Source organism: Wolffia australiana, chromosome 2 (genome assembly GCF_029677425.1).
Source record: "Wolffia australiana isolate 7733 chromosome 2, ASM2967742v1".
NCBI classification, from domain to species: Eukaryota; Viridiplantae; Streptophyta; class Magnoliopsida; order Alismatales; family Araceae; genus Wolffia; species Wolffia australiana.
The window spans coordinates 18,743,019-18,753,736 of record NC_135836.1 but is presented as its reverse complement, the minus strand read 5'-3'; the positions used below and the strand labels follow the sequence as shown (position 1 = coordinate 18,753,736).

At 37.1% G+C, this 10,718-nt stretch overlaps 1 non-coding gene across 1 annotated transcript; it reads right to left on the bottom strand.

The window, feature by feature from the left end:
• Positions 1-3,388: 3,388 nt before the first annotated feature.
• On the bottom strand, positions 3,389-3,495 carry LOC144700365 (small nucleolar RNA R71). The gene has a single exon (XR_013580735.1). It is a non-coding gene; the product is annotated as a small nucleolar RNA R71 (small nucleolar RNA).
• Between the last annotated feature and the right edge of the window lie 7,223 nt (positions 3,496-10,718).

The following is a 10,718-nucleotide window of genomic DNA, read 5'->3' as shown; positions in this document are numbered from 1 at the left end:
ATTTCTACTTGATATCAGATATCTGATATTGGTTGTCTGATATTGGATGGGTAATCTCTAATTCGGAGTATAGTGGAACCAATGGGAGAAGGGAGAAGAAGGGTGGGCACTTTAAAAAATTATAGCTTAGGTGAATTTTTTAGAGGCTTGCATGTACTCAGTGCATCTTACGATGTCCATAAAGACCAATTGGATGTGAGCCTCTAGGCCTTTATATGATACTAGTTAATGGTCCTCATGGCCAAACAACCTTTACCACCCTACTAAATTTATTACTTAGGTCATCATATAGATTAATAATCATGGATCAATTTAGCCCAATTCATACATTGAGTTTTTAGTATGTGAGGCGGCTAGCTACATCTTGTGATCTAGAAGGTACAAAGGACTGCATTGAATCACTCATAGAACCTTTCTGTCATCAGTTACCACGTATGTGTATTGACTTATCTATTTGATGAAATTAGGATGAATTAGGTTATGAATCACTATCAAGCCCTTGTCAACTATCTAATAGTAATGATGCAATGTGAAATAATCAAAGAAATCTTCTTCAATTTTCAATAACCTTGGATAAGGACTTCAATACATTGTATTCCTTGAACTATCCCCATTTACACCAATGATGTATGATCCCATCCTGACCACCTAATAATTTTCATGAACTTATTGTTATATGAAAGCTAAGACAATTTGGAACTACATGGCTTTGAACTCATAGGTCATGGTCAAAGCACAACCACCTATTCACAAGATGTCTTTGCTGTCTCAAAATAAGGACCACATAGGTAACCATGACTCGATTGATAGTTTTGTATAATACCATTCAAGGAGTCATAGCGATGAATGTTTTGAAGGAAAGGTTGTGCTTTGCTTCCACCTATTTGGTGCCATTGCTGCAGACTGGCTTTCCTTAGAGTGATTTGATTTTGAGTATTACTCTACTCTATATACTTTGAAATTAATTGTTATTTATTGAGCTTGACATAGATGAAATAAGTGGTAAGACTTTGGAAAGAAGAAATTTTCTTGCGTGTTACACCAGAATTTCTGCTACTCCCTCCTCCTCCATGGGGAGATAGGCCCTTCGAATATTTTTTCTTTGTAGGATAACACTGGTAAAGGTGATCATCAGCCTTGACCGCCACCCACTCACCACCTAAAAGATTGCCTACCACTGACGAATTGCACAGCTGAAAATCACGGTGTGCCGCCTGCGTCCACAACACTATCACTCGTGGCATCTTTAGCGCCCTTGCAGGGTTGCTCAAACCGAGCAGACGCGCTTGAGCATGCCGCGACAACCTTACCTTGAGCTTGCAGAGGCGCCCCAACCAACAGAGAATCCCCTAGCTATTAACGATGACTACAACCACGTTCATCACAACCTTGCGCCGGTGCGGAGTCACCTCCGCCCCAAATCTGCTCCTGCCACTACGAGCATCTCCGAACGTGTCGTGCCACCTGCCCCAATGGTTCTCTATGACGCTGCCAACCCTACAAACTGTGTATGTCGCTGTCAAGCCTCCTGGTCTGCATTGTACTGCCCACCTCTATGACCACGCCGTTGTACGCCTTTCGCGCGGTTTCACGACCTGCTCCTATCCCTCAATCAACAGCCCCTTACGGTTGAGACCTTGATCCTTCTACTCGATCGCTCATGATCCTCCTTGGTCATTGCTGCACGCGCACAACCACCCGTTGTGTCACCTATGCTCGCGACAGCTACTACTAGGGGTCCACGGGCACTGCTATCCCTGCATGAGGCCTCCTACCACATTATCTATCGTCGATGTTCTGGCGTGTGATTTCACACCGCCAGCACTAGCTTGCAGGTCCGGCCACACGAGAGGTTGCCTAGTTGTGCCATCCTCACCGGGAGAGTCTCTCTCACCTCGAGACCACCTCGTCACTCCACGCTGGTCGTCTCTCGCCTACAACATCCAGGCTGTGCCCACAGGTCATTACATCCCTCTCCTAGTTACAGTAATATTACATTTTCTAGTGTTGTCCTTGTCTGTTTGGTTGCTTCGAGAGGTTTATATTTGTTATAGAACTAGCTCTCATACTCTGTTAGGACTTTTCTTTGACGGTGTCGGACTTGTATCGTTCGCATCGACGAACGTGGACACTCATGGATGGTGATCGTCTCCCACTCCGTCGGCCTTCGAGTGAGTCACTTGGGTCATTGGGAGCTTATTCATGACACAACCCCTCATGTCGACTACCTGTACCATCTACCTAGATCTGTCAGTGTCCCTCATACTTCTCACTAGATTTAAACTTCCGCATCGTTTATTCCGTGGCATCTCACATTCTCGTTTGTCCCATGTGGTGTAACATGATCTGTTCGATTCTGGCACCTCGTGTTACGTCATGTACTACTCCCATTATTTATGATATTTGGCAAGATCACTTGAACATGGAACTTTGACAAGGGAACAAGTAAAAAAGTTAAGAATAGATTGACTATAGGTAAATCATTCACCCACCCTTATTTAATTGGAGTCTTATTTTTTGTCTGATTGAGATAGCTGCCCAATTCTCTAGTGAAGAAGGAAAATAAAAACACGTCAAAAATTTTATCTCAGTTTGTTTGAAATTTTTATATAGTACTTTTGCTTTCATATCATGATTAATAGCATTGCACATATAAAAAATTTTGTGTGTTCTTCAGCACTTCCTTTCAATTTAAAGTTTATATGTTGAATATATACATTGTCTCTATTGTGGTTGTGGTTGTGGTTGTAATATATAAATTGTCTTCATCTTTTATCAAAATCCTTTACAGAACCCGAGGTGTATTTTCTTGGAGGGAATAGTTTACACTTCTACTAGAAGGTAACTGAATCAATAAAATATCATACTTAATTAGTTGGTGGAGGAACACAGTTGTATATGAGGGTTGGTAGCATATGAATGGATGGAGATCACTATCCACTGGCAGATCCATTTGACTTTTGGACAAAGGACACAGATTCAGCAACATTGGGTTGATTCATCATTGGTTCAAGAAAACAAAGGAATGAGGGAATGAGGTTGAGGGATCATTCAACCCCTCTTTAGTATAGGTCTAGCACCACAGTTCGTGCACCAATTGGTGAAGGGATTAAACTTTAGGACAGACTCTCATACTGTTATCCTACTACCTTTCTTCTAAGGGAAAACAACAGAAGACCATTACAGGTTGATAGAAGATAACTCTAGAGTATGTGAGATAAACAACTATCAACATGTTCAACAAGAGATACTCGAGAGGAGACAATTTCCACTCACTTTAAGAGATAAAGAAAAAGAGTCGTTTAGGAATTTACCCTTGGAGTTGAACTCTTGGGTTGAAATAGAGCAGGCCTTTCTGAAGAAATTCTACCCTATTGGAAAGATGAAGATGATCAGAGAAGCTAATAGAGAATTTCATTAAGAAATAGGGGAATCATTGAATGAAGCGTGGGTACGTTTGAGGGAGTGCACTACGACTTGCCCTCATCATGGTGTACTAGAGCATGATATCTTGCAAATCCTCTATGGTCTGAGTCGCCATGATAGAATGATGGTTTATGCAGTAAATGGAGGTGTGTTTATGAGCAAATATGATAATGAAACCTTGGAGCTTATAGAACTAGTAGCAGAAAATGGAGACCATCACACTACATGGCAACTACCCTTAGAAGAGGTGGCATCACATATGCACACCAACATGATGATGGACAATATAGATAAGTTAGTGGAGTCTTAAAAGGCATTGGTGGAAAGATTAACACCAACTGGCATTTCTTAGGGACCGGTAGGGCAAACTAATCCAGAGATAGCGCTTCTTTACACGGTCAATGCAAACATAGAGCATGAGGAATATGACGCTCGAGCTGGAAAAGACATGATGGTGACACATGATCAAAACCGTTATAATCAATAGACCTCCTTATACTGACAACAACTATAGCGATATTTCCCAAGGTAGTAACCACCGAAACCACCCCAGCACTAGTTATTCACTTGGACCTAGGAGGGGACTGATAAGTCTAATTTTGGTGTGATTAAATGAAAGGTTAAATGTGTCGTTTGGATTTAAGCTTATATAATAAATTTATAAATTTCCCTTTTTCAAAATATAGAGAGTATAGGATGAGAAAGGGGTCAAAGCACAAGGAGGCCCTTCTCAAGAATTTTTATCGTATTTTTTATGAATTAATTCAAGAATGAATTAATTTTTGTACTTAATGGGCCTTAGTTATGTTTAATTTTGTTTTGTAATAATTCAAAAGTAAGTATAATCTTCGTAATGTTCTTAATATTTCCTTTCAGAACACTCTAAGAGGATAATTCTGATTCTTAGGTCAGAGTAATTTGGATTACCAAGATTCAAATCAAGATGATTTGTCAGAATAATTTTTTATGTATTAAAATTGGTAATTAATAAGAGAGAAATGGATTTTGAAATTGGGCTTGAAGAGCGACTAATTTTTTGATGAAATTTTGGATTTAGGTATCTTAGATGTGGAGTTGAATTTTCCAACGATTAATTTTTAAATCTATAGAGATAAAGCAGGTGAGATAACCTAGAGAGAGAAAGTGGAAAGTATTGGAGGAAATGAATTATAGATGAAGTTTGACACTACTCTCGGGATCTAATTTGGGCACAATCCGACGTCTAGATCTCAAGATATCGTCGATTTACTGGTGATTAATCCAAGCCATTAGATCTTTTTATCTCTCCTCCACGCAGGTAAAAATGCATATTTCTGATTCGCTGACGTTGTTTCCTTGTTATCCCTGCCCTCGGATCATGCACTGCCACGTCTTTATGCGCTGAAAAATGACTCAATCATTACCATTGAGAGAGAGAGAAAATATACATTTTGAACGAGTAGGAGAGCGCCACGTCACCTGAGTCAGCTTCTCGTTTTAATAAAAAAATAAAAAGTGGTACCTTTCTCGTTTAAATAAATGCACGCACTTATCATTTTGCCATGTGCATTTATTGCACGAAAAAGGCTAACAAGAAAGAACAAACTTATATTTCTCCTCGAGCTGCCCACGCCAGGTAATCGTCGAAATGATGATTCACTAATTATGGCATCAAGCATTGTGATGCCATAATTTTCATATGATTTTCAGGAGAATGACATGGAAACCATGAAAAATATTAAAAAAAAAAATTTTAATGGCAAATAAAGCTTGAAATATATTCTGTTAATTCTAAAAAATATTTCTTGGCTATATAATGGTCAGAAAATTATAAAAATATATCAGAAAATTAAAAAAAGCATTAACTACCTTTGGCCAAGTATTTTATGCCCTGCAAAAAATGAATCTTCAGTGCACTGAGGTCAAATGTCATGTAAAAAATACTAAAAAATTAAAAACAATCATGAAACTGTAGTGCAATCTATTTATGTCCATTTAAGTATGATAAGATACAATTATAGCCAATACAACACATATATGTATGTAATAATCATCATTTTTATATTATAAATTGCAAGTTATCATGCCCCCACTTAAATCATTTATAGTCCCTTAGCAATGTTTCATTGTTCCCTTTAGGTTACCTCTTAATCCATTAATCCTTTTCATTTGCATGAAGTGTTAAAAATATCAATAACATGCTTGAAAGAAAGTCTCCTTGAGAATTCGGATTCCACCTTGTTAGGAATGTAGGTGCCATCCCTCTTGGTTTGGGTAGAGCTAATGAAGTGAGATAGAAAGATGTACTTCTCTCCAGATTTGACACTATGATCTAAAAGTTCCTCACTGCACTCTTTATGTGGTGGGCCTCTCGCCTCTCATATTAAGGTCACTCTCTTCTGGGTAGTGGATACCCAATGTTAAAATTCTCCCACTTACCTCCCTCCCACTTTTATGATAAAAGCTAGACATTCTTCACTTCCCATTTATGCACAGAATATAAAAGTTCTGTAATAATGAGATGTGTGTAATCAGAAAGGATGGTGTGGGTAAGAGAATAAAAGAGAAAAAGAATACGTAAAGGAAGGGAAATGAAGTTGGTTTGTGTGGTTTAATAATGGTCATATCATTTCAGGTTCCCTTCTCCCAAGACTTCGACAAATGAGATAGGCATAGAATGAAAATTAATGGTGTATGATGCCCTCGCCAGATTCAATAAACAATAGCTTATGGGCAGAATGATACACTAAGATGCTTATCACAAGACAATCCCCTTATTTATTTATTTTTATTCCTCGGGTTTTGGTTGAAGTTGAGGACCCTTTTGCTTTCTCTTTTTTTTTCGGGTTAAAGAACATAAAAAGGACTTGTATATAAAAATAGGGTGATCATCAAATCTAATAAGGGCATTATTTAAAATCAAGGGAGAGAAGATAAGGTATTAAGACGTTGAAGAGCAAAATTAGACAGAGGTGATGACAGAGATGGGATATAATCATGATTCCGTAGAAAGGGAGATAGAATGTCTTAGGAGATGGCTACCATCCATGAAAGGTTGTGGGCTAGAGAAAGGTTCATGAAAATGGAATGGCAAGTGTATGGCAAATGGAGTGACAAGTGGGATGTTGTATATCAAGTGTATGGAGATTCAAGGAGAGGGAAATTCTGTGCTTTAAGACTTGGAGAAATGTCTATCTTCCACCCTAGAGTAGGATTCACTTAATGAGGGAATAAAACATTCAAGTAGGATCGACTCGATGACATAGTGGCGCAGTGGGAGTCCTCAAATTACTCAACTCTCCACCTTTTTGAGATCATAGTGCTTCAATCCTCTGATTTTCCTAACCCCAACACACACACTAGATACCCTGGCCATTTGGAAATTGACTCCCACGTGATCCAAAATCATGGTTTGTTTCATCTTTGCATGGCTATGATGCGCTTTGAAGCCAAATTCCCCTAAAATATAATTCAGATTAATGGATGAAGATGATCTCCTATAGTTGGGTTTTGGTTTGTAAATAGAATTTATGAGGCAAAGCCCCTAATGCTTAGATTGTGACATGATGATTCAAAATTTATTGTGATTCTAAAAACAAAGTTCCCTCCCACACTAAAACATGTTCTCGACGTGTATATAGGAAGATAAACAAAATTCAAAGGTCCAGAATTGCAAACCCGAGCAGGCGTGATCCTTGATTTTTGCAAAGCTTACTAATGTTGATCTGAAATCCCATCATTTGCCGTAGTTATCAGAGAATTGTGTTTCTTCTTGTTTATTTCTGGAAATGAAAACCGAAAGTAAAAAAAACAAAATACCAGGCTAGGGAAATTGATTAGTTTTAATTATTTACGAAGGTAAAGTGCAATCAAACAAAAAATACAATTAAAGAAAAAACTAATGGTGAGGTTGACAAATGAGACTATTTAGGGTCATATGAATGGCTCTATCATGAAATTGGAATCCATAATTCTTTATTCCATATTGTTTTAAAGAGTTCTAAGATGTATTTGCGAATCCATACTCTTCGCTCCTGATTGTGGGTTGAAATAACCTTCGTCCTCGTCGACATATATCGCATAGGAATCCATCTCTTAAGCTCATACATCTTCTGATCCCCTAAATACTCTTTTAAACTTTCCTTCCATTTATAGACCTATTTTACTTGTTTGTTAGGGAGGTTATGGATATTGCGTCAAGCTCTTTAGTCAATTATTTATTCTCCATATTTAACTTTTCCATCCTTTCATGCATCTCACTCTTTTGATCATTTAATTTCTTGATATCATTTCTCAAGTGGAGGTTAACTATTTTTAAAGCAAAAAATCCACTTGAGATGATATGCAAGATGGTTTACAAAAGTTTTGAGGTAGTGGACTAATGGATGGTAATGATGAATCATTTGTTGTAGGGATAGAACTAGATTGAGAAGATAAATCATCTATCTCAGTCTTTTCCTTAGAATTTTTTCAATTTTGTTAAAACTTCTGCTATCAGAAATATTAAAACTAAGGGACACAGTCATCTTCTTTTCTAAGGATTTTCTCTCCTTCCTCAAAAACTAAGGGTATTTTCTTTGACTTTCCCTCAAGGATCACATGATCAGATCTGAATCGACATCCCTTGATATCAATGCAAGTATTGGAAAGTTTCCCTCTAGAGGCTATTTGGACTCCATCATTAAAAAAAACAACATCAGATGAGGACATTACCTTTCCTATAGAGTGCCTCTGAAACATGGAAGAAGGCATGATATTAAAATTCAAACCATGATCTATAACTACTAGGGAACGACAATTCTCATCCGTCACGTCACACGTCACCATGACGGAAACATGGCGGATGATGTGATGGTGACGGTGACAGAATGCAGGGGTAGTGACGGTGACGGTGACGCGTGATGAGGCGTACATGACGATGATGTGACGGTGACCGGATACCCTGAACGCTTGACGTGATGAAATGTCCGTCACGGATGATGGCCGTGACATTGTTTTTATGCATTTTAATTTATTGACAGAAAAGATAAAAAATGTATTGGTTTTATTAAATACATTTCAGTAATTAATTTTTTTCCAGGAAATGTGTATAAATAATTTATTAATTAATTTCTTGATGAAGAAATTAAGGATTTAGTGACACATTTTTTAATAGAATCAAATAATTTGTTTACGAATGAATAATTCATAATTAGATTTTAATAATGAAATTTACGAGTTTAATAATTTAATAAATTAATATATTGATGAAAAAATTAAGGATTTAATGACTTATGTTTTAATATGTTGTGATAATTAAATTATTGATGTAAACTTGGGAATATAAATAATTTAAAAATTAAATATTTAGTGAGGTTTTTCTTGAAAACAATTTAATACTTTAGTGAGGATAAATCATAACGGGTACAGATCAACACATAATCTTTCAAAGTGTCTTGAAGAGATTCAGTATGAGCATCCAAAAATGGGAAATCAATTCAGTTCTGGTGATGGTTTTGCCTTCTGATTCATTAATAATTATTTAAAATAGTTAATCAAATAGGGAAAGCATTTATCAAAGAAACTAGTAATGTAGAAAATCAAAAAGTAAAGGGGGATTTCCCATAAAATTTCCCAGTTTTCTCGGGGGAGAACAGCAAGAAAACCCAGACCAAATCCATAAATCACGACGGTTACAGATCAACATGGAATATTTCAAAGTTTCTTGAAGGGATTCTGCATGAGCTGCCAAAAAGTAGAAAATTAATTTAATACTGGTGATGGTTTTGTATTCTGATCGATCAGATTTTATTTATGATAGTTCATCACAGAAAATACTGGGAATATTTAAATACTAATTCAAAAAAGAAACAAAGATGAAATTTTTGAGAAAATGGAGGTGGTGGAAAAAACAAAAAAGGGGTATTTCCCACAAATTTTCAGAGTGTTCATCGGAGAGAATATCGAGAATAGAAAATTCAATTCAGCTCTAGACCAGGAGGATTTTTTAGCCTCTGTCGCCTTTTACTCTTCTTGTTTTTTCTTCAATTATGGCGGCTGCCTAGGGACGATGCTCTTCTTCCACTTCTTGTCCAGTTTTCTTGAAAGTCTTTTATTAATTCCCTCCTCAATCTCCCTCTCCCTCTATATCGCCAGCATTCTGGCTATCTGAAAAGAGAAATTCAACTCCAGTGAAGCAAAATATAATTCAGAAAATATTAAAAATCTAAAAATAACCAAATGCCCATCATTCTGAGTTTTTTTCTGAAAATAGAGACGAATTGTGATGATATTTTTTTAGCAAGCCGATGGAATTGTGACTACGCAAGTCCAATTTAGGATTTGAAATCAAAAGTGGTTGTTTCGGATTAAACGGTGTCCTTGTGAAGTGATTTTCAAGAAAATAAATGAAATTATAAGGAAGATTAATCTTAGAGTGGATGGTGCTCATCTGATGAAGTAACAAGGGTGCAGGGCACTTCAGATTTTTATAGTTCTTTTATCGTCATATTTTGATTAAGCCTATATCAATGGCCATCTATAAATAGCAACGGATAAACAAGTTTCTAGACAATTCTCCGCCAGTAGTGTATCCTGGTCAACACAGTTCCTCACAAACTGAATGAAGTTACAGAAATATGAATACTAGAATACAAGATTTTAACCCCATCTTGAAAGAAAGAATTCTAACATAAGAGAACTAACTGACTTCTCAATCTCAAGACAGAAAGAACTCGCAATCAATCAGGATTTCAGCTAAAAAATTACACCAACATATAGCTCTCCAAACTCTCTTCAGGCATCAATAACGAAGTTTAAGAATTTTTCACGGCAGACTGATTAGATTTCGGCGTACCCGGATAAAATCCTTCCACCGGGACTTCCAGAGAAAACTCAAAAAAAAACAATCAAAGCCCACGCATCCAAGAAGTGACTAATTTGAGATAGGGAGATAGAGAAATAGGAAGAGCAGAGAGTGATCAAGAAATAGAAAGATAGAGATAGAGATGCAATGATAATTTCTTTAGTGAAGAATACGAAAGAAGGTACCTGCGCTTGGATTAGTACAAAAGACATCGGTCAGGGAAGAAGAATGGAAGAGACAATTTTCCCAACAGAGATCACCATAGCTGCAAAAAAATTCTCCAATAAAATTACCTTAGAAGATTGAACGGATAGAAGTAAATTAAGAGTAATGACCCACACTAGTCGTCGCCATCAGAAAAGTCATTTGCACTGTCTCCATCACGCAGTTGAGCATTCTCCGCACGTAACCAACACTTGATTGTGACCAGGAGCTCGATGCTTTCATCAATTAGACGTGCCCGCTTGAA